This window comes from Oryx dammah, unplaced genomic scaffold (genome assembly GCF_014754425.2).
Source record: "Oryx dammah isolate SB20612 unplaced genomic scaffold, SCBI_Odam_1.1 HiC_scaffold_1, whole genome shotgun sequence".
Taxonomy (NCBI): Eukaryota; Metazoa; Chordata; class Mammalia; order Artiodactyla; family Bovidae; genus Oryx; species Oryx dammah.
The window spans coordinates 97,810,365-97,833,869 of NW_024070185.1; the positions used below are offsets into that span (position 1 = coordinate 97,810,365).

Consider the following 23,505-nt stretch of genomic DNA (forward strand, 5'->3'; position numbering starts at 1 on the left):
TGCTTCCTATTCGTGACTCTTGTGATCCTTTGCAAATGAAAAGGCGGAGGGCCTTGGGAAGTGACCAGTGGGCTACACAGAAAGTCCAGCTCCAGCATTTGGACCCAGAGACCAGGGCAGATTCAGCTGGGCTTCCAACCAGAGTGGAATGCATCTTCCCAGTATTGGGATGCCTGTGTTTTTTCCAGTAGACCACCTGATCTGCTCCAGAGGGCTTTAAATTGGGAAATGTGGAATTACAGGGAATACTGGAAATCAGAGAACAGGAGATCAGTTTACTGTGGAGGATTATCAGTTATGTCACAAAATGGGGAGATTTGACACCTGGTAACTGATTCCTAGTAATTGTTTTGAGGAAATAATTGGGAAATCAGCATTAGAAACAAACTTGTCTTTAAGACCAGTCTTAAAGGTATATAAATGAGAGGAAGAAAACCGTAGAGGCCTTTGTCCCCTGAGCTGCCCCTCCTGACTCCAGCACACACCCTCTTAGTGTGTGGTCACATCTCATGAACGCCTCCAGGGCCCTCTTGGGTTTGATAATGTATGCCATCTTTTGCAAGAAACTCTTTGGGCTACAATTTATGCCTTTCTCAAATTGGTCTGGAAACTGCTGGTAAGAATCATCACAGAATTGACTACTGCAAATCCTTGGACCCTTTCAAACTAACAATTACTGGCACTTTATGAAGAATAGCTCCAAACCAAGGGCAGAGTTGGTAAGAACAGAGGAAGACATAATTCATGTACAATTGAATAAAACCTTCAACCTTTAACATGGACCCATTTTCATCCACAAATAGGAATGAACCTTCTTTCCAAAGAGTATAACTTTAAAAAGCTCAAATTTTCATATTTCTTTAGTGAGTTGAATCTTCCATAAGAGCAGCTACTCTGAGATTATGATAATGAATATTTAATCTTGTCAGTAGCTTGTTGTTGTTCACTCACTAATTCCCATCTGACTCTTTGCAACCTCATGAACTGCAGCGTGTCAGGCTTCCCTGTCCTTCACTATACCCCAGAGTCTGCTCAAACTCATGTCCATTTAGTCAGTGATGCCATCCAGCTACCTCAACCTCTGTCACTCCCTTCTCCTCCTGCCCTCAGTCTTTCTCAGCATCAGGGTCTTTTCCAGTGAGTTGGCTCTTTGCACCAAGTGGCCAAAATATTGGAGCTTCAGCTTCTGCATCAGTTCTTCCAGTGAATATTCAGGATTGATTTCCTTTAGGATTGACTGGTTTGCTCTCCTTGCAGTTGAAGGGACTCCCAAGAGTCTCCTCCAACACCACAGTTCGAGAGCATCAATTCTTTGACACTCAGCCTTCCTTATGGTCTAACTCTCACATCCATACATGACTATTGGAAAAACCATAGCTTTGACTAGATAGACCTTCGTCGGCCATGTAATGTCTCTGTTTTTAATATGCTGAGTTTGTTACAGCTTTTTTACAAAAGCCAGGAAGAACCTTGACTCCTTGACACCAGATCCCCAAAGCAAAGCATCCTCCTGGCAGCCTGCCTGCCTAAGGGGAAGGAAGGTGGAGAGAAAGTAAAAGGAGAAGCTATTTGTTAAGATCTTAGAAATATGACTAGAGTGGTGGTTGCCAGGAGCTGGGAGCTAGAAGGAAGGAGGAATGGAGAGTTAGTGTTAAATGGGTACAATTTTATTTTTCAAAAATGAAAAGTGTTCTCTGGAGGGATGGTGGTGTTGGTAGCTAACAATGTGAGTATACTTAGTGCCCCTGACTGTACAGTTAAAAATGGTTAAAATGGTAAATTTTATGTTTGTATATTTTACCACAGTAAATCAGGCATCCACAGAGAAATTTTGTTGCATTTGTATTAACTTTAACTTAAACAAAAAAAGTCAAAAAATAAATCCAAATGGCAGAAATAGAAGATAAATGTCACCACCACCAACAACAAAAAGATCGTGAAAATCTATCTTTTGAAAGCCAAAGGAGAACCTTGGTCTTGAAGACAGTGGGACCTAAACAGTCAGTGACTTGACTCAGGGAGGGTTGGAGGGTCCACGTGGTTTGAGGGTCCAAGCATTTCCTTGGTGAACACTCTGGGATGGACCTATGGTTCATGGCGCCCTCATCGGAGGCCACAGGACTGATTTGAAGAGGAGGACTCCAGCTGAGCTGTGTTTTCCTACTGTCTAGGCTGCTCTTTGGCCCTGGGACAAGGGCACCTCCGTAATTACCACCCCTCTGTCATCCAAGAAATCCCGAGCCGTCACATTTTTCAGTATAGTTTTCTTTGCAGTTTAACCCTGGCTTGTCACATTGCCAAGGTGAAAACTATGCCTCCCCCCTTATTTTTCCCACCCTGGCTCCACGTGGAGGGAAACGATGGATGCCTGACTTGTCTTCCGGAATACCCAGGGCACCACATGCCTGCGCCTACACCGGCCCAGTCTCTGAAACAGGAAGAGGTGCCTGTCGAGGTCTCAGAGACACATGTTCTTAGAGTTGCTGTTTCCTCACGCTTCCCTGGCTGTCGGAGAGGCATGCTCCAAGAGTGAGCCGGGGGTTGCGAGGCTGTGGAAACACTCTGGAGGCAGCCCTGGACGGCTCTTCCCTGTCAGTGGGCTTCAATGTCACCCCAGCAGGGTGACTTCCAGGTGGAGGGCCAGCTCCCTGACGCTCATCACAGCACGTCCCTTCTGCATGCCGCGCCCAGAAGTATATGCTGGGGGTGTTTCTGTGATGGACACTCCTAGCTCTTCCTCTTGTTTGCTTGTTTCTCATTTTCAGAACATAAAATTGACCATCTTGGGATTTCCCTGGTGGTCCAGGGGCTAAGACTCCATGCTCCCAGCGCAGGGGGGGCAGTCTGAACTGTGGTCAGGGAACTAGGTCCCAAAGGCCACACCTAGGAGTTCACATGCTGCAACCAAAGACTTCACATGCTACAACTAAGACCCAGCACGACCAAGTAAATAAATTTCTTTAAACCTTTAAAACAAATAAAAATACTAAAGTAAAAAGGTTTTTTTTTAAAACAATTGACTATCTTAACCATTTTCAGTGACAATAAGTGCGTTCACATTGTTGTGATACTATCTTTATCCATCCATCCACAGAACTTTTTCATCTTGTAAACCTAAAAGCCTTTACCTGTTGTTAAACACCAACTTCCTTTTCCCCTCTACCTTCCAGCCTGTGACAACCACTGTCCACTTTTTGTCCCTCTTAGATTGACTGCTCTAGGTAACCCATCTAAGTGAAATAACACAGTGTTTCTCCTTTGTGACTGGCAGTTTCACTTAGCATAATGTCCTTAATGGACATGAGTTTGAGCAAACTCCGGGAGACAGTGAAGGACAGGGAATCTCAGTGTGTGGCAGGCCATGGGGTTGCGAAGAGTTGGGCGCGACTCAGCAACTGAACAACAACGACAACAACGTCCCCAAGGTTCCCCCCCGTTGTGGCAGGTACTAGGATTTCCATCCTTTTTAATATCGGTGAATTATATTCCAGAATATGTCTATACCACATTTTGTTGATCCATCATCCGTTGATGGACACCTGGGGTCCTGCTTTCCCCTTTTCTGTCACTCTTGTTGTTGAGAAGCATTATCTATCTGTGCAGTCCTCTAGAGAGCAAAAGAATTCCCTAGTCCCTACTTTCAAGGAGTTCACTTCTCTAGCAAGTGCTGAAGTACAACTACAGGAAAAAGGAAATCACAGAGCAAAAGTCATAGAACATGAGACATCCGACCAGGATGTGCCATAAGTGGGTGTGGATTTGTACAACAGATGGCTTAGAGGGAGTATATGCTATAGTATGGATTCCAGAGGTAGATAGCCTGAGCCCCGATCCTGGCTTTGTCCATAGTAAGCATGTCACTTCAGGTGAACTGTTGAATCTCTAAGCTTCTGTTTCCTATAAAACAGGGATAATAGTACCTTCCCCATAGAATTGTTGGGAGGATTAAATGGGAAAACATTGAAAGAGAGTTTAACAGAGAGCATGACATGTGGTTAGCATTCAAGACTAACATACGTATTACCCACTAATGCCAGTCAGTTATTTTTAATATATTGTTCTTGTTCTCTTAATATGACTAAATATTGGTATCTGCATTTGCCACAATTTTGCAAGTATTTGTGGTTCCTATCCTGTCTTTCCTCTTCACTTCCCTTTAAGATTATGATCGTTTGCATGGTAATTGATTTTAGAGATTCTCAGATTATTGGGTAAGAATAAACTGTTTTTATCAGATAACTGATAATAAAAGTGGATGTGGCCTGGCTTTCGTATCCCCAGGAGGATATAGAATGAGGAAAGGAAAGACCGTTAGTAGATAACCTTCATCTAACTGGTGAGGAAGTTGGCTTTCTCTAGCTCTGGACCTGTTAGAAGGGGAGACTAGGTTCCATCTCTTGGTAACGTAGGTCTGATAGATTTCATTGCCCATGTAGATAATGCTATTGTGACTGTTTTCACAATTAAAAAATTCATGTTTAGATTATTTTCATCTTGACTATTGAAATACTCTCATTTTTTCTAGTAATGCTTAAAATTTGGGGGCTTCCCACGTGGCACTAGTGGTAAAGAAACCTCCTGCCAACGCAGGAGATGGAAGAGGTGCAGGTTCAAGATCCCTGGGTCGAGAAGATCCTCTGGAGAAGGAAATGGCAACTCACTCCAGTATTCTTGCCTAGGAAATCTCTGTGGACAGAGGAGCCTGGCGGGCTGCAGTCCATGGGGCAGCAAAGAGTTGGACACAACTGAGCACAAGAAAACTTTAAAAAATCAAATTGATAGCTTTGCTAAGTTAAATATTTTTCTATACGGGGGTGCCCTAAGGTATTCTAGAATGTAGGTCTAGGACACATCTGGCTGCTGCATTACTCTGTTCCTGTTTGTCTGCTTGGTATTTCCTACCCAGAGGTCCATGGACTTCAAGGCAATTGAATCCATTATTACCCATGAGAAAAAAAAAAATCTGAGTCTGCCTTGCCCCAACAATAGATTTCTCTTTAAAAAAAAAAAAAGGCATTTGAGAGGAGTGGGTGCGAACATAGGAATTTCCTCCTCCACCCTCGCTGTTGCTAAGCTGTAAGCTAATATTGTGAGAGAGAAAAACAGTCAAGGTCTCAGCTCTCCTTGCCATGCCATTTTGTAGTTTTGTTTACTAGTGTTAATGAAGCTTTCCCTTCATCATATGCTGGTTAAAGCCGACCGGTTTGTCCTTAGGTTGCAGACGAGGGGGCTTTGCTTCAATTAGCTAAAGGTGCCCAGGCTTCTCCACCCCTCCTGGAGTTCTTTTTACTCCTTGGTGTCTTTCAATCAGCTTTTCTGATCAAGAATTTATTTATTTACTCAGTCTGCTTATTTATTTACTTACTGATTTATTCAGTCTGCTGGGGTGGGTAAAGGAATATTGTGCTACCTTTAAATGTACTCATCTCTTTGCCATTACAAGTGAAAATCAAACTTGGAGATTGCTTTTCTTTATTTAAATTTGGAGACTTTTCTTTTTGCCAAAATCTCTGGAGAAGGATAAGGCTGTGGTGGTTGAAATACTTTTGTGGCTTTTTCTGAGGGAGGATTTAGCAAGTGCATTTCCCAGGTTGGGTTTAGAATCATATTTGTTTATGTTCCAAACTATTCCCCCCTGTAATATCATAACTTTGAGTATCAGCAGAACTGCAGGCAGATCGTATTTCATGGAATGTGTAATCCTTTGGGGTTGTATATTTTACTCAAATAAACTTTCATGATGGGTTGTCCAAATAGGATGAAGTCTCCAGCAGGTTTCACTTGGCTAATTTTGTTCTTCTCCTGCTTTCCTGATCAGACTTTTGTCCAACACTCCTTGAAGTGGGCAGCTGAATAGGGTGAAAGTAAAGATTTGGAGTGGTGGTGCAGTTACTGAGAGGTATTTTGGGCTTGATATTATCTGATGGTAATACTAAAGCGATAAAGGAACCCCTACTCAAGCTGCCCCAGCTGTGGGTCTGGGGTGTTTTCCATTGGTGGAGAGGTACTCCTCTCTGGGTTGTCTCACTTCTGGGCACCAGAAATATTAGCCCTTGGTTAACAGAGTGTAGGACGGCCCACCATGCAGGACCTTAGAGTACAGAAACGAGAATAGAGTGTAGGAAGGAAGTTGACAGTTTTCAGGGACAGCTCGACCTATTTTGCAAACTGTTATGTTCTCTAAAGCCATAGAGTAATCCACAGACTAGGAATCCACTAGTAATCCTAGTCAAAGGGCTAGGTTGTAGGGAAAGAATCCTGTAGAACTGAGACGTTCAGAACAATCTGATCAAGTTACTCTACCTCCCGAAGCCTTGGTTTTGCAAACTGCAAAATGGGGCTAGTGATATGTATGATTAGTGGTTTCTGTGCAGGAACCAATCCAGAGTAGCTGGTGTATTGTCAGTAATATGTTTTTAATAAATGTAAATTTCTCTCCCTCAACCATTCAGGATCAAGTAAGTTGCCATGTAGAAGTGTTCTGGAAACTGTGGATATTATTATTTGACTCTTAATAAACTTAAACATTTGTTTGTCCCAGGAATAGAGAAAAATGTCCTTAGATCATGAGACAGGTGCATTTTTAGTATGTTAAATCCACTGCCTGTCTTTCTTGTGGCTTATTAATGTGGGTAGTTTCAACCCTTCCATATTCTCGATGGCACAGAACCTTCAGCTCTTTTAATCAAGTAGGTTCTTAGATTATCTGTACGAGGTAATCATGTGAGTGGGTCTCTATCAGCTCCAAGTTAAATGATTTGTGCGTCTTCTTTCTGGCTGAACTCTAAAGCTGTAGGATGACTGGGAGGCACTGATGAAATGACAGCTTCCAAACAGCCTATCGGCCTCACAGAACCTGTGGCTCTGGGAAGGCAAGTGAGGCAGACCTAGAGCCATAGTGGAGTGATTCCCCGTGGTCCCCTCACACTCACTGCTTTCCACCTAGTCTGATTTATCAGGGATGATGTGAACATGATTCAGAAATGGTTTTATGAGAATTTTTCTTGTGGTTGAATCATATCTGGTGGCTTTTTCCATTTTTCTGATGTTATCTGATTAGCTCAGGGAAGCAAAACTTTATTGTCCTGACTCATTGAGGGAAGCTGCTTGCTCATGAATGGGGAGACCCTGGGGAGGAAGAGGGTTGGCGGGCATTCCCACCTGATGGGTATCCTGGCAAATTCCAGGGAGGGGAGCATGTGACACGACTTCCAGCGAAGTCTTAATAAAACCTTGCAGAAGACCCGTTGTGGAAACACTTTCACCTGCATTAATACACCTGCGTCAATACACTCCTCTTCCCCTGAGAGGAGGCTGAGCTGACATCACCCCGTCCCATTTTGCACAATAAGAAACTGAGTCTCAGAGACGCTAAGGGAATGGCTTAGCATCCCACACTTAGATCTGATGATATTTCAGATGGATACACAGCACCAAAGTTAGAGGAGAATGGGAAATTTAGAAAGAGGTTCTCTTTCTACTTTAACCTTTTCTCTATTGGCTGGATAGCTTCCAAAGAGTTATGATAATTGTTTTAAAAACTAAAAATGTGTTATATTTATGTTTATTAGTCAACTTTAGGGAAAGGAAAAAGGACCTAATCAATCCTTCAGTTCAGTTCAGTCGCTCAGTCATGTCCGACTCTTTGCGACCCCATGGACTGCAGCATGCCAGGCTTCCCTGTCCATCGTGAACACCCAGAGCTTACTCAAACTCATGTCCATTGAGTCGGTGATGCCATCCAACCATTTCATCTTCTGTCGTCCCCTTCTCCTCCTGCCCTCAATCTTTCCCAGCATCAGGGTCTTTTCAAATGAGTCAGTTCTTCACATCAGGTGGCCAAAGTTTTGGAGTTTCAGCTTCAGCATCAGTCCTTCCAATGAATATTCAGGACTGATTTTCTTTAGGATTGACTGGCTAGATCTCCTTGCAGTCCAAGGGACTCTCAAGAGTCGTCTCCAACACCACAGTTCAAAAGCATCAATTCTTTGGCACTCAGCTTTCTTTGCAGTCCAACTCTCACATCCATACATGACTACTGGAAAAACCGTAGCTTTGACTAAATGGACCTTTGTCAGTAAAGTAATGTCTCCGCTTTTTAGTATGCTCTCTAGGTTGGTCATAGCTTTTCTTCCAAGGAGCAAGCGTCTTTTAATTTCATGACTGCAGTCACCATCTGCAGTGATTTTGGAGCCCTAAAAGAAAAAGTCTGTCACTGTTTCCACTGTTTCCCCATCTATTTGCCATGAAGTGATGGGACCAAATGCCATGATCTTCGTTTTCTGAATGTTGAGCTTTAAGCCAACTTTTACACTCTCTTCTTTCACTTTCATCAAGAAGCTCTTTAGTTCCTCTTCACTTTCTGCCATAAGGGTGGTGTCGTCTGCATATCTGCGGTTATTGATATTTCTCCCGGCAATCTTGATTCCAGCTTTTGCTTCATCCAGCCTGGCATTTCTCATGATGTAGTCTGCATATAGGTTAAATAAGCAGGGTGACAATATACAGCCTTGACGTACTCCTTTCCTAGTTTGAAACCAGTCTGTTGTTCCATGTCCAGTTCTAACTGTTGCTTTGTGATCTGCATACAGATTTCTCAGGAGACAGGTAAAGTGGTCTGGTATTCCCATCTCTTTAACAGTTTCCACAGTCAAAGGCTTTGGCGTATTCAGTAAAGTAGAAATAGATGTTTTTCTGGAATTCTCTTGCTTTTTCAATGATCTAATGGATGTAGGGAATTTGAACTCTGGTTCCTCTGTCTTTTCTAAATCCAGCTTGAACACCGGGAAGTTCATGGTTAACATTCTGTTGAAGCCTGGTTTGGAAAATTTTGAGCATTACTTTGCAAGTGTGTGAGATGAGTGCAATTGTGTGGTAGTTTGAGCATTCTGTGGCATTGTCTTTCTTTGGGATTGCAATGAAAACTGACCTTTTCCAGTCCTGTGGCCAGTGCTGAGTTTTCCAAATTTGCTGACATACTGAGTGCAGCACTTTCACAGCATCATCTTTTAGGATTTGAAATAGCTCAACTGGAATTGCATCACTTTCACTAGCTTTATTCTTAGGGATGCTTCCTAAGGCCCACTTGACTTTGCATTGCAGGATGTCTGCCTCTAGGTGAGTGATCACACCATCGTGGTTATCTGAGTCATGAGGATCTTTTTTGTATAGTTCTTCTGTGTGTTGTTGCCACCTCTTCTTGATATCTTGAGCTTCTATTAGGTCCAGACCTTTTCTATCCTTTATGTGGCTTTATTAGTTCAGTCCTCTCATTTTTACAGATCAGAAGACTTGTGTTGTTAAGTAATTTGCTCAGGGTGATACATAAACTGACATGTGGTACAAAGTATATTTCAAAAACTTGGTAGACTAAGTGTGATTATTTAAGCTCTGTGTTCTACTAAATGCAGGTTTAACTGCCTGGACTAGCCCAGATGACTCTGGCTGTACTGTTGACAGAAAGGCTCCTGACCTTTGGCTTTGGGGTCTGTGAGACCCAGGTGGGAACTTGGTGCTTCTTGGTACCCTCATGACCTTGGGGCACATGACCCTTCTTCCTTATATCTATTTCTTCATCTGCAAATGGGAATTATAATTCCCATCTTGCAAGGTTTGAATTAGATATTAGATGCAGTAAATTAGTAGAATCCACTGGAAATTACCATTTTTATAGATTAAGATGGTCAGGTATTAGAAATTTCATATAGTTTAACCTAAAATATAAAGGGGGCTTCGCTGATGGCTCAGTGGTGAATAACCTGCCTGCCAATGCAGGAGACTCGGGTTCAATCCCTGGATCGGGAAGATCCCCTGGAGAAGGAAATGGCAACCCCCTGCAGTATTCTTGCCTGGGAAATCCAACGAACAGAGGAGCCTGGCAGACTACAATCCATGGGGTCACAAAAGAGTTGGACATGACTTAGAGACTGAACTACAACAAGAAAATATGAAGAGTCCAATAGATACTCAGTAAATAGTAACTGTTCAACTTGTAATACAGGATGAAATAGAATTTTTATGGACATTATGGAGTGGTCCCAAATATTTTCTTTTCTCAAGGAAACTGTAAAGATGAAAATGACTCTGCATTTTCTTAAATTTTACAAGTGCCTTTGGAAAGCCTTCTTACCTGAGCACCGCCCCCGCCCCCCACTCCCCCTCCCAGGACGTGTTTCATCTTTTGATGTCTTTGGCAGTTCATGGCTCAGTTCACTTTCTTCTGTTGCTCCTGGGGTCAGGTCCTATATAATTCCTCCTGGTTTTCTTTCATTGACGATCAATTATTTTTAGGTTAGAAACTTTTCTGCACAACAACTGCCCTGCCTCACTGATGCATGGAAAATGAGTATACTCTCAGGGTTTTTGGTCCTGTTATTGTTTTTTATTGGGTAAATTTTGGCTAAAACTCTATAAAATTCACTTAGACTGTAGTAGTATTATGGAGTTCTAAGAACCTGTGGATGACTTTTGGGATACCTGTGTTCTGGATATCACTGTGATATTAACTGTTTTGCCTTGGACTCCATATGATTCATTAATAATGTACAAGATCTATAAGATCATTGTAAGTAAGAAAATGCTTGCTTATGATTTTTTCTTGTCAGTATACATAGTGCAGAGTGGGTGGTAGGGAAACACTGAGGGCTGAGTTATTATTAGTTCATATTATTATTTCATTGTATTGTATTCCAGTTTTTTATTATCATAAATTTTCTCTGAACCAATATAACACTACATTCAGGGAAGTGTATTGTTTAATCCAGTTGATAAAAGAACTTTTAACCATGTTTCATTATAAAACCATTGACATGGGTGGGGGGCAGGGTGTGTGGAGAAATAGAAAAGAAAAACGAGAAAATCTTAATCTTCATCATTTTCCATAGACTTCAACCCAGTTTTCTACTCCCTAAAGTGACAGGCTATGCCTTTTTGATTGTTGTCTTTTGGATGATTAAGAAAAAGGAAGCTGACATTTGTGTAAAATTTAACTCAGTCAACAACTTCGGATGCTTGGGTGATAGATGTCACTGTGCACACATTTTCAAGATTTATCTTGTTTTGTTAAAACTGTAGACATATGTCATCTGTTTTACTGGTCTACATAGTTTTTTTTTTTTAATTCATTTATTTTAATTGGAGGCCAATTACTTTACAACATTGTATTGGTTTTGCCATATGTCAACATAAATCCGCCATGGGTATACACATGTTCCTTATTATTAGGCAACTTGGTAGTCTTATAATCTAGGTAAAAACAAGAAATAGAAGAAGTGGGAAAATTGGAAGAATAAATTCCACCACTTCCAGTGCAGCAGTGGCTGTCAGTAATACTGAAGTATGAAAGGATCAAGTTGATTGAGAGCAACATGGGTTGAGAGAGAATTAGGAAACAGTCATCCTTATGTGTGTGCATTTAGATGCCCTATTAAGAAACCACATCTAAGGTAGTAACATTCAAACTTTTTAAAAAAAGTTTCATTATTTAGTTACATTTCCCAGGTGGCCACTAGAGAATGGGTTTGGGGGTGCTTGCCGGTGGTCCAAGGCCGTTGAGGACTTCTGAGAGCAGTGGTGGAGGGGGCAACAAAGAAGAGACATCTGTTCTCCTCTGACCTTTCATGTGACCCCTCCTTGGCTCCCTTCCCACCCTTCCTCCTTTTGTCTTTTTCTCCTATGTGAGTGAGGGCAGGATTCCATGGCAGCCTTTCAAGATATGCCCTTAGCTTATGCTCTGGGAATTAACCCAGTGAATTCTTGCTTCTCGTAAATAGTAACCCATGCCCATCAGCCAGGGTGGCACATAAGAGAAACAGGCTGGGATGTCCAGGACCAGGCTGCTAGCCCTGAATCAGGGCTCACTGTAGCCCCACGCTTTCTGCCTGTGTGTGAAGGACGGAGGAGTGCTGAGCTTAGACCCCGAGGGCAACAGGAGCCTCTCCATACACCCTGCAGCCATGCTGGGATCGTTTGGCGTGATGAAGTCACTCTGGACCAGCTCCACATCTTGCCCGGCAGGTCACCAAGCAGAATGGGACAGTCCCTGATTGATCAGCGGTCTCCCAAAACTGTCTTCTGCTAAGTTTGGACTGTTCTAGAATCATGCCGGTGACAGAATTTGCCTATGGGGTCATTTGTGAAAAAGGAGAAAAAAAAACTGAAGGTGGACTTGAGAGACGTGAGCTGTCCTGGGTCCTCCGTGGTCTGAGAATGGCACTAAGGGTTTGAAGGAAGGGAGGGGGATGAGGATGGGGAGGACATTGGTTGGCAGAGTTAGGAAACAGTCCTCCTCATGTGCAGGAGCCGTGTCTTGTTTGGGGAAGCAGTGTTTATACAGCGTAAATGCTCTAGAGGTATGTGGACCACCAGGAGGCATAATCTTCTATGTTGATGTCTGCCCAGATAGCCCACCTCAGAGAGCAGCCAGCTCTTAGACCTACACTTTGATTCAATGACTCTTCCCAAATCTTGTTCTCACCTCGTGGGCTACTTAATTCATTTCCCCTCTAGAGTTTGGCCCCAGCTCCACCTTGGTTGATACCACAAATGACCCTCTTTCTTGGGCTCACCCAGCTGGCTTTCCTCTTTCATTCCTTGCTTAACTTAGCATGTCGACTTCAATGTGAGACTCTAGGAGCATTTCATTAGAAAATGGAAATCTGAGACAATCAGGAAGAGTAGAAATACATCCCTGTTTATCCTTAGGTCCAAGAATTCACACGGCAACCAACGAAAACTGGTAAGTATTGCCTTAGGAAAGATTTCTACCACTGTGCTTGCCAGGTACAAGAAAGGAAAATTACAATTGATTCTGCATTGCTCTCAGAATATCCTCATCATAAATTTTCAAGCATAGAATGAGCCTTTGTGTAAAACCCCGAAACTTCTATCTCTATCTGCAAGTCCATCTTAATGACAGATTCCCTGTTCTGAGCAAGAATGCGTCATTGCTGGTCTTATGTTTTGAGATAAACACAAAGCTCTGGGGGGAAAATGCTTAAGTAAAAAGACTAAGGGTTGATCCCCCATGGGAGTTCCTGAAGCCCCTCTCAGCTGAAACATTTGAAACAAGTCTCATGACCTGGCCTAAGCATTGCCATAGCTGACACATTTAGTGTGTTCTACAAAGACCTATTTGTGATCCACAGACTTGGGTCACGGTTATCCTAGCCTGCTTTATCTCAGTTAAAAGATTTTTGTTGAAAGAACAAACGAGGAAGTCCACATGAGTCTAGAATGTATTTTAAAAAAGAAGATATGGTACATATATATAATGGAATACTCAGTTCAGTTGAGTTCAGTCACTCAGTCGTGATCAATCGCTCAGTCGTGTCTGACTCTTTGCGATCCCATGGACTGCCAGGCCTCCCTGTCCATCATCAACTCCCAGAGCTTGCTCAAACTCATGTCCAGTCCATCGAGTGAGTGATGTCATCCAACCATCTCATCCTCTGTCATACCCTTTTCCTCCCACCTTCAATCTTTGCCAGCATCAGGGTCTTTTCCAGTGACTCAGTTCTTCATATCAGCTGGCCAAAGTATTGGAGCTTCAGCATCAGTCCTTCCAATGAATACTCAGGACTGATTTCCTTTAGGATGGACTGGTTGGATCTCCTTGCAGTCCAAGGGACTCTCAAGAGTCTTCTCCAACATCAATTCTTTAGCGCTCAGCTTTCTTTATGGCCCAACTCTCACATCCATACATGACAACTGGAAAAACCATTGCTTTGACTATATGGACCTTTGTCAGTAAAGTAATGTCTCTGTTTTTTAATATGCTGTGTTGGTTGGTCATAGCTTTTCTTCCAAGGAACAAGCGTCTATTAATTTCATGGCTGTAGTCACCATCTGCAGTCATTTTGGAGCCCAGAAAAATAAAGTGTGTCACTGTTTCCATTGTTTCCCCATCTATTTGCCATGAAGTGATGGGGCCGGATGCCATGATCTTTTTTTAAATTAATTTATTTTTAAATTGAAAGATAATGACTGTACAGGATTTTGTGTTTTCTGTCAAACCTAAAAATGTGGAATGCTTCACGAACTTGCATGTCATCTTTGTGCAGGGGCCGTACTAATCTTCTCTGTATTCCAATTTAGTATATGTGTTGCACGGTCTTCATTTTTTGAATGTTGAGTTTTAAGCCAACTTTTTCACTCTCTTCTTTCACTTTCATCAAGAGACTCTTTAGTTCCTCTTCACTTTCAGCTATAAGAGAGATATCATCTGCATATCTAAGGTTATTGATATTTCTCCCGGCAGTCTTGATTCCAGCTTGTGCTTCATTCAGTCTGACATTTTGCATGATATACTGTGCATATAAGTTAAATAAGCAAGGTGACAATATACAGCCTTGATGTGCTCCTTTCCCAACGTGGAACCAGTCCGTTGTTCCATGTCTGGTTCTAACTGGAGTGGAATATTTCTCAGTCATTAAAAAGAGGGTTTTCCTGGTGGCTCAGATGGTAAAGAATCTATCTGCAGTGCAGGAGACCCAGGTTTGATCGCTGGGTTGGGAAGATCTCCTGAAGAAGGGAATGGCTAGCCACTCCAATATTTCTGCATGGAGAATTCCATGGACAGAGGAGCCTGGCAGGCTATAGTCCATGGGGTCACAAAAAGCTGGACATGACTGAGCTACTAACACATTAAAAAGAATGAGGTAATGCTATTTGCATGCTGCATGGATGGACCTAGAGATTATCGTACTAAGTGAAGTAAGTCAGAGGAGAAAAACAAATACCATATGATATCACTTATATGTGGAATCTAAAATACAACACAAATTGAACCTATCTATGAAACAAAAATAGACTCCCCGATGTAGAGGACAGATTTGAACTTGCCACTGGGGATGGAAATGGAGGAGGGAATGATTGGGAGTTTGGGATTCAATTCAGTTCTGTTCAGTCGCTCAGTTGTGTCCAACTCTTTGCGACCCTATGAACCACAACACACCAGGCGTCCCTGTCCATCACCAACTCATGTCCATTGAGTTGGTGATGCCATCAAACCATCTCATCCTCTGTCTGGGATTAGCGGATGCAAACTATTATATATAGGAAGGATAAACAAGGTCCTAATGTATAGCCCAGGGAATTATATACAATATTCTGTGATAAACTATAATGGAAAAGAATATGAAAAAGAATGTGTCTAACTGAGTCACTTTGCTGTGCAGCAGCATCAGAAATTAACACAGCATTGTAAATCAACTATATTTCAATGAAATTATTTTTTTCAAAAAGAATGTATTTTAGATGCCAGCTCCAAGGATAGAACTAAAGGGCAAATAATATTAAGTTTTCACAGTTTCTCCAGGGACTCGTGTTCACAACCAGACATCATCACTTCTATATAAAAAATTTCCCTTAAAAGTCTTTTCTCTGTGTAGGTCCTGAAAACAGTTTGGCGGGGGGCAGTGGGGGGGTGGTTACTATATTTCTTAAATGTAACTAGCAAATATATTATGCAGATGTATTCACTTTTTTCTGAAGGGTAAATTGATTGCTACTTAGCATAAACTTTTAACTGTCCTATTGTTCCATCAGGATGTTTATATAGCTTCATATATCTCTCCACAAAATACATATTAATTACAGAGGGAACAGAGTAAATACAAAGTGGAGGAACCTGGCAGACACCACCGTAGTCACAAATTAAAATTTAACACCAGCAGTAATTAGACAAGCTGACATTGATCACCATCCAATGAAATGAGCAAGAGAAAAATAGCATCACTTCTGTATTCTTCCTACAAAAACCAGTGATTTGGATCTAACCATGAGAAAATATCAGATAGTGCCAAACTGAAGAGCATTCAACAAGATAACTGGCTTGTAATTTTTTTTAAGCATCAAGATTATGAAAAACCAAGAAAGTGCCCCAAATTGAAGGAGACTAAAGAAGCATGAGAATTAATGCCACGTGGGACCCTAGATTGAACCATTTTGTGGATAACAACATCACTGAGATAACTGTTAAAGTTTAGACGGTGGGATTCTGTCAGTGTTAATTCCATGATTTGGAAGCTGTACTGTGGCTAGGTAGGTTAAAAAAAGACAAAGCCCTTATTTTTAGGATATGAAGTATTAGGAATAATGAGCCTTAGGTTTACAATTGGCTCCAGTGGTTTAGAAAAAAAATTACATACACATGCATTCTAGTAATGTCTTAAGGTAACAGACATTATTCCAGGAGATGGACTAGAATGGGACAGTGATCTCTGCTGTCAGTTTCACAAGCTTGAGAAAGTTCTAGCTGAGGCTGGGAGTGCCAGTGTTTGCAGGCACCGATCCTGTAAGTCTGCCTCCGCTTTTCTGAGATTTGAGTGGAAAGTCATTTCAAACATCTTGTGAAATTTACTAGTGTGAAATTGCTGCTGTAAACAGTATTTAATCTGTTTAGTTCTTATCTTCAAATTCCTCTGACATGAAGTATTAAGCCTGTACATAGAAGTGTTCGAAGACTAAATTAGATGTGTATGTAATTCATATAAGCTTATAATTTACCTATAATACTTGTTCTCCTGATTATCAAAATACTACTATAAAACCTGTAGATACACAAGAAGTATAAAAGGATAAGAAGAAAATAAAGTTCAAATAGAATATCACCACTCAGAAACCATAGGCCACTGGTAATATTTAGGCTTATTTATTTCTACTATATATATATTTAAACTGTACCTGTTCTTGAGATGTCTTCCTGAATATATAGTTTTTACTACAAATTCAAAAATATTAAATACCAAAAAAACACTAGTTTTATATCCTAGTGTTTTTATTCATTTTAGCATAAGCAATTTCTCATTAACAAAATTTCAGACATTTAAAAAATTTATTTTTTAATTGAAAGATAATTGCTTTACAGAATTTTGTTGTTTTCTGTCAAACCTCAGAGGTTTATCAGACATTTTTAAGTTTTTCATTTTAAAATAATTTTCAGCTTAGAAAAGAGTTGCAAGACTAATATAAAGAGTTTTCATGTTGCACTCACCAATTGTGAACATTTCTCATAGTTCAGTTCAGTTCAGTTGCTCAGTCGTGTCCGACTCTTTGTGACCCCATGAATCACAGCACGCCAGGCCTCCCTGTCCATCACCAACTCCCAGAGTTTACTCAAACTCATGTCCATCAAGTTGGTGATGCCATCCAGCCATCTTGTCCTCTGTTGTCCCCTTCTCCTCCTGCCCCCAATCTCTCCCAGCATCAGAGTCTTTTCCAGTGAGTCAACTCTTCGCATGAGGTGGCCAAAGTACTGGAGTTTCAGCTTCAGCATCAGTCCTTCCAATGAACACCCAGGACTAATCTCCTTTAGAATGCACTGGTTGGATCTCCTTGCAGTTCAAGGGACTCTCAAGAGTCTTCTCCAACACCACAGATCAAAAACATCAATTCTTCGGTGCTCAGCTTTCTTCACAGTCCAACTCTCACATCCATACATGACTACTGGAAAAACCATAGCCTTAACTAGATGGACCTTTGTTGGCAAAATAATGTCTCTGCTTTTGAATATGCTATCTAGGTTGGTCATAACTTTCCTTCCAAGGAGTAAGCACTTTTTAATTTCATGGCTGCAATCACCATCTGCAGTGATTTTGGAGCCCCCCCCCAGAAAAAGTCTGACACTGTTTCCCCATCTATTTCCCATGAAGTGATGGGACCAGATGCCATGATCTTAGTTTTCTGAATGTTGAGCTTTAAGCCAACTTTTTGATAGTTACTTTGTCTTCATATTCATGTATATGTGAATTTACATATATAATGTATTATTATACATATTTGGGAGTTTGTGGCTCAGATGGTAAAGAATCTGCCGGTCTATGGGGGAGATCCAGGTTCGATCCCTGGGTCAGGAAGATCCCTTGGAGAAGGAAATGGCAATCCACTCCAGTATTCTTGCCTAAAGAATTCCATGGACAGATGAGCCTGGTAGCTATAGTCCATGGGGTCGGAAAGAGTTAGACACAACTGAGTGACTATTTTTTTAATACAGATTTAGGTATTAGTTTTAATACTCCTTTTTCTGAACCATTTAAAAATAAGTTGCAGACCTCATGCTGTTTTATGCTATTTTATATAATCAAAGTTTGAAAATTCAGGAAATTTGATATTGATACAAACTAATATATAAACTCCATTTTTATATATTGTCAATTTTTCTCCAAAATGCCCTTTATAGCAATATTTTTTTTACCTCAAAACCAGGATCCAATTCAGATGTCGTGTCACCTTAGCCTCTTTTCATCAAGAAAAGTTTTTCAAGCCCTTTTCTTGACATTGACATTTGTGAAGAGTACAGGCAGTGTCCCCTACACATGGTCACAGTACAAAACATTCTGTTGAAATTTATTTAGATTGGGTGGTTTGGTGGCTTCCAGATGTTTGCCTTTATAAATAATATTGCAGTGAACAGCCTTATACTTAAAGCTTTTGTAAGCATTCCTCATTATTTTTGTCTAATGAAATCCTGGAAATGAAAATGCTGGGTAAATTACCCTCTAATAAGAAGAAAAAAAAAAACTGCTTGGTTTCTTTTTTTAAAAAAAGAAAAGAAAATGCTGGGTAAATTGGCTTGGGTATGAACATGTTTCCAAATTGCTTTTCAGAAGAGTGAAAAGGGCAATAAAAAACCACATGGGTACCTATGGAATATATTTTATGTTGTTAATGTTTTTTAAGTTTTCTCTTACATTTCTGTTAGATGGGCTGTGTTATGTAAGAATGCAAGGTACTAAATTATGCGCACATGTTTAGAAGTATAGAGAAGACAGGGTCACCAAAGCTGCTTCTGAGTGTGTAGGCAAGCCAATTGTTCTGGGTTGCTTGTTCATTTGAAACTGATCGTGGCTTCTATTGAGGTAAGATACCTGTATCTTTGTTGGGTCTCCCTTCCACTACCTGTATAGATAAAGCTTGAATGTTTATTGTATGGGCAATTCTTAACTTTTAGCACATGAGTAAGGTGAAGAATCCGCCTGCAATGTGGGAGATCTGGGTCTGATCCCTGGGTTGGGAAGATCTTTTGGAGAAAGGAAGGGTTACCCACTCCAGTATTCTGGCCTGGAGAATTCCATGAACTGATGCATGGGGTCGCAACGAGTCAGACATGACTGAGCTTCACTTGTAGTTTCAAGACAGTTATACAGACGGTATGATGGCACTTGTTTCAGAAATGATGCTACTGGACCTTTGTTCTATGAAGTGGATAGATTTGGTGGTGAGCCCTCAGTCAGTTTTGAGAAACAGTGTTCTTGGTAATTAACAACATAAACTTTGGAGTCTGACTCTTGGGTTTGAGTCTTACCTTACCACTTACTGTGTGACAATGGGAAATCCCTTAACCTCTCTGAGCCTTAATTCCTTTGTCTGTAAGGGGCATCATAGTGGTACCCATCTAATAGGGTAGTTGTGCGGACTAGATGAAATAACACATAGAAAGCTCCTAGCGGGGCTCATTCTAAGCCCGAATTCAGTGTTCACTTTTATGCTTATTGTGACCTTACATTCACCTTGCGGCTGTGCTATGCAGTGGCAAAATCACTTTCACATCTTGTGAGGTGGGTAAGGCAGGTATTAGTTCTTCCCTTAGATAGATGGGAAATCCCAGGCTTAGAAACTGAGCTGTGAGCTGCCAAAGTTGTGTGTGTGAGGCTGGGAGGACATCTCTGTTCTCTGACTCACAGTTCAGGGTTCTTGTTCCTGAGATCTGCTGCCTGTTTCATAACTATACCCGGAAGTCCAAATGTGTTTGGGCAAATGTTGAATCAACCCCAGAATATGTCTTGATATAGCCCAGGCACCAGCAAACGTTTCTGTAAAGAGCAGGCAGTAAATATTTTAGGCTTTGCTGGCCATGTGGTCCATGTTGCAATTACAGACCTCTGCTCTGCCTTTAGAACTTGAAAACTGCCACAGACAATATGTAAATAAAAGGGCGTGGCTTTGTTCCAATAAAATGGCATTTACAAGAACCCGTGGCAGCCAGATTTAGTTCCTGCATGGGCAGTTTTTTCTTAATCAACCCCTGATTTAGACAGTCAGTATACTTCTGGAGATGGTGGTAGGGGAAGGGGATTTCATTATGTTGGCCACATAAGAATCTTTTTTGAATCCTTGGATATCTTGAGAAAGGTACCAGTGGCTTAGGCCTGGCACTTAATAGGTACATGAGTGCATGCATGCAAACATGCTAAGTTGCTTCAGTTTTGTCTGACTCTTTGAGACCCCGTGGACTACAGCCCACCAGGCTCCTCTGTTCATGGGATTCTCCAAGGAAGAATACTGGAGTGGGTTGGCATGCCCTCCTCCAGGGGCCAGGGATGGCACCTGAGTCTCTTATGTCTCCTCCATTGGCAGGTGAGATCTTTACCACTAGGGCCACCACTGCTTGGCAAATACAATGAGAATTTCTTCTATCAGTTCATATTTTCCTATGGAGAATTTTTTTAAAGTTGTATATGCCTATATTTTTAAAAAGATCATGGTATATTTAGCATCTGTGAATTTTTAATTTTGTTTTTGCAGCATGTCATTCTGAAATGACATAAAAAGCAGATTGCGAAAAGAATTCTTATCTGCAAATTTATGCAAAAATTTTTTTTTAGATATTCATAGTATTAGGTATCAGTTAGCTGTTTGATTTTCATTCTCTTGCAGTGATGGTGATTTTTAATAAAAACTTTCCTTGGGGATTTAGACTGGTTTTGTTTTAATTAGAAGACTATCTCATTTGCACTCTTACACTATTGTTGACTCAAATAATTTAAAAAGTAAGGGCTGAAGACACATTTGTTTTTTCAAAAGTAAACAACTACTCTGTGAGAGATAAGAACCAGCTTGTGGATACACATGGGGTTTTCTCCAAGAATATTTCTTGTGGTGTGGAAAATGGTAGTGGTGGCCTCTTGACCCTCAGGCCAGTGCCTTTATTTGTATTTGATCCATGAAAGCAACCTCTTATGACAACTTGTTTTAGGAAATTTGCGTACTTAATTTGAAATATTTCCCTGGGCAGTCCAACCATGGCTGAATAAAGAGGTTTGCTTTTAAAATCAGTGCTTTGTTGCCTTCAATGATTATTCTGTATAAGCCTGCCAAGATTTATTATTTCCCGTTTGTAGAATTTGATGGAATTCTCACAGAATCTCCTGGCTGCGGTCAGCATTTCATCTGAAAGGCAGCGAATACTACCTTCCTGTTGTACAGCAGGGAGTGAAAACATGTAGCTTTTTAAATTTTTATTTTTGGCCATGCGCCTTGTGAGATCTTAGTTCCCTGACTGGGGCTTAAACCTGTGCCCCCTGCAGTGGAAGCTTAAAGTCCTAACCACTAGACTGCCAGGAAATTCCTCTATATAACTTATTTTAATCTTCACACTGAGATGTTAGGCTAATATCAGTTTCTTTTGGTTTTCCTGCGAGGAATCGTATGGAAAAGACTTGGACAGAATCATTGTGGTCCGGCTGTTGGATGGACAGCTCGTCCTGCTCCGTTTTAGGGGGACGCACAGCACCGATCTGTGCCTGTCTCTGTTCTTGTTGCCTACGGGGAGAGATAGATGGCGACTTGGATTGGGAGGTTAAGGTTTCTTATCTCAAAAGTCCCATTCGTCTCCCCTTTCTTCATCGTTCAGTTTCGTGAACCTAACATTTGACAGCTACCATATGCAAGGCACTGTGCTAGGCAGCCCTGGGGATAGAAGCACGTAATTCATCACTAGTGTTAACCTGCTGCGTCCCAGAAGGGAGACCAGTGGTAGTCACTGGCATACTGGCAGGCAAGGTCTTCAGTGGCTTCTGTTTTTAGAAAAGAAAAAGACAAGTGGGGGTGGGGTGGGGAAGTCATGTAATCCATCAGTTTTCATTTTTACATTTTGTATCATTAAGAAAAGATTCTGTAGAAGTTGCCAAGAAGATTGACAGTTTTAGATAATCAAAATCATAGAGATGTGATGTCAGCTGGAGTAAGAGATGGGAGCACAGTGTAGCCTGTCTGCTTGGCACACATACTGGTTATGATTGCACATGGGAAGCATGTATTTAGAGCACTGTCTTCCCCAGTCATTTTTCTGATCCCTCTGTCTGCAAAAGCTGTGCTCGCTGGTAACTTAGAACGAATCGCAGAGGCTGACTATTAAAAGTATTTTGAGCTCAGGAAACCAGTAAACAGAAAGTTTAAGAGTCTCTGGTTGTGTTATTTTGAATCTTTCCAGAGATGAATGGAACGTACATTGAAAAAAGAAGTGAATGCAACCTGCTGTATAGCACAAGGAATTATACTCTATATTTTATAACTTATAAGGGAAAAGAATCTGAAAGCTTTTATATTTATTTGTGTATCTGAATCACTGCTGTACACCTGAAACTAACAGGACTTTGCCATAGAAGTGCAGAGACCTAACCACTGAACTGCCAGGGAGTTCTTTGTATACAACACTCGAACTCAATTATACTTCAGTTTTTAAAAGGGACTAAAATTTTAAAAATAACTGAAAAATAAAGTGAATGCAGTAAGTAGAAAGAAATACTGCTTCAACCTGGTAACATGCAGAAAGTGCTTTGGGAGCGTTATAGAAAGACTGTGTACCTTTTAATAAACAAGAAAAGGTTATTCTTGCGACACTCTTCTTACTTTTCCAAAGCCTTCTAGAAGATATGTTTTGGATAATCAACCATACCAGCTTAGGTTGAAGGTTTTCCTCTTGATGGAAAGTAATGAAGCCAGTGATACTTTTCTCAGGGGAAGCATTGATTCCTTGCATGAGAGCATTTCATCGAGAATTACTGTCATTTGCATTTGGAGGTTCACATTGTTAAAAAGAGAAATGTTGGAAAGGCAAGGGTGGACTAGAACTGCGGCTTGTATGTTGCCTGTAATCATATATTCCTTTTCTTAGGAACCTGTTTTTCTTAGTGGATTATGTTCTTAAAATAGAGCACACCACATTTACTACCTGGCTTGGCGGGGCACAACATTTGTTTACAGTTTGGGCTTATGGTCTGTGGACGTGAACCTTTTTACAGAGAATCCCAGGACTGGAAGGGCTCTTAAAGGTCAGCTAGTCCAGTCCCAGCATCACCTTCCCACGCGGTCTTTCTGCCAACAACCAGATCCTGATTTTCCAATGATCATCCAGGCTTTATTTGGACAGTGCCCTGGTGACAGAAAATCCTCCCCTGTATGAACTGGAACCTCACACTGGCTTCTCTTCTTGTGCTTCATCAGTGTGGGGAGTTTCACCGAGTCTGTGCAGTTCGGATATTAGAGATCTGAAGGAACGTTTTCATGCTCCAACCCACCCAGCCTTCTCTATCATGGCCCCCTTCTTCCATCTGTATTTCATTTGGTAGCTAAAGCCCTTTGCCACCAACCTTAACCTTCTTAACATATGGAATCAAGAAAGGAACCTGTGTCCTACTCTAGAATATCACTTCTCTGGCTCTTGGTTTTACACTTTTGTTAATACGGCCGAAGGTATTATTGTAATATGGGAGGGTCAGACTCTAA

The 23,505-nt window shown here is 41.2% G+C and overlaps 1 protein-coding gene and 1 pseudogene across 6 annotated transcripts in view; one reads left to right on the forward strand and one right to left on the reverse strand.

Moving 5' to 3' along the window:
* The window catches only part of PALM2AKAP2 (PALM2 and AKAP2 fusion), a 507,547-nt gene that overhangs the window by 401,721 nt on the left and 82,321 nt on the right, over positions 1-23,505 (forward strand). The gene's annotated exons all lie outside the window — the stretch shown is intronic.
* On the reverse strand, positions 14,016-14,108 carry LOC120867996 (annotated as a pseudogene).